Source organism: Mchenga conophoros, linkage group LG11 (assembly GCF_057382185.1).
Source record: "Mchenga conophoros isolate Kocher_MC1m ecotype Shallow Benthic linkage group LG11, M_conophoros_male_GT1.1, whole genome shotgun sequence".
Taxonomy (NCBI): domain Eukaryota; kingdom Metazoa; phylum Chordata; class Actinopteri; order Cichliformes; family Cichlidae; genus Mchenga; species Mchenga conophoros.
Genome location: NC_140536.1, coordinates 26,175,704 through 26,176,537, shown reverse-complemented (window position 1 = coordinate 26,176,537; position 834 = coordinate 26,175,704). Strand labels below are relative to the sequence as shown.

The 834-nt window shown below is 36.5% G+C and overlaps 1 protein-coding gene across 2 annotated transcripts in view; it reads left to right on the top strand.

Moving 5' to 3' along the window:
- The first annotated feature begins 612 nt into the window (after positions 1 to 612).
- kcnj14 (potassium inwardly rectifying channel subfamily J member 14) overlaps positions 613 to 834 on the top strand; it is a 25,680-nt gene continuing 25,458 nt past the window's right edge. For both annotated transcript variants that reach the window (XM_085291957.1, XM_085291956.1), the window contains exon 1: positions 613 to 772. The gene's annotated coding sequence lies outside the window, so the exon portion shown is untranslated. The remainder of the gene's footprint in view (positions 773 to 834) is intronic.

Below are 834 nucleotides of genomic sequence, written 5' to 3'. Positions count from 1 at the left end.
CAATTTACTTTCAGATATTTATTTTTGATTTTTTTTTTGTAATGTTTAAAATTAAAGACAGAAGACACTTTTAATGCAAGCCAAAATGTAAAAAATATATATAACATAAAAATAATCAGTATAACCATAAAAAATAATACTTTGTTCTTTGTAATAATCTAAAAATGATCACATTTTCTACTTAAATTATTGTAAATTTAACTTAAAATACAAGTCTCCTACACACAAAAACCCAAAAAGAGGGATTACAAATAGATTGTTTTATTTTTAGTTTATTTTATCAGGATCCCATCGGCTACAGCAGAGCAGCAACTTATGGCATGGATCACTTCTTGGCCTCCTTATAAGGTTAAATGAGCTGAGTTTATTATTTAAAAAAAAAAGAATAATAACTTCCTTGTTTAACTAGCTATTCGTGTAATAATAAAAACACTAAAAATAACTTGAATGTAAAAAATAATCGGTGTTTGGGTTCTATATGTTGGGATATTACCCATATAAACTGTAATTCTGAGGCTGGTGTGACAAGGTCACTCCGGCATTCCGGCGAGGCGCGTGCTCGTGTCTAGTTGGGAGCGCACAGCACGGCAGGGTGGACGCGCACAACAGCGACCTGAGGGCTCGCGGACAGAGCGCCAGCACGGGTCAGCTCGCGCAGCGGCTATTAATCATTAAAAAAAATAACCAAACAGCGGCTGGTTTAATAAGGAAACAACCCGAAGCACCAAACTGACGTGGCGCTGGTTTCATGGGAGGACGCTGTCAGCAGAGGGTAAGTGCTGATTGAATTTTGCTTTTCCTTAAATTTTGCTGATTGAAGGAAGTTCGCAGACA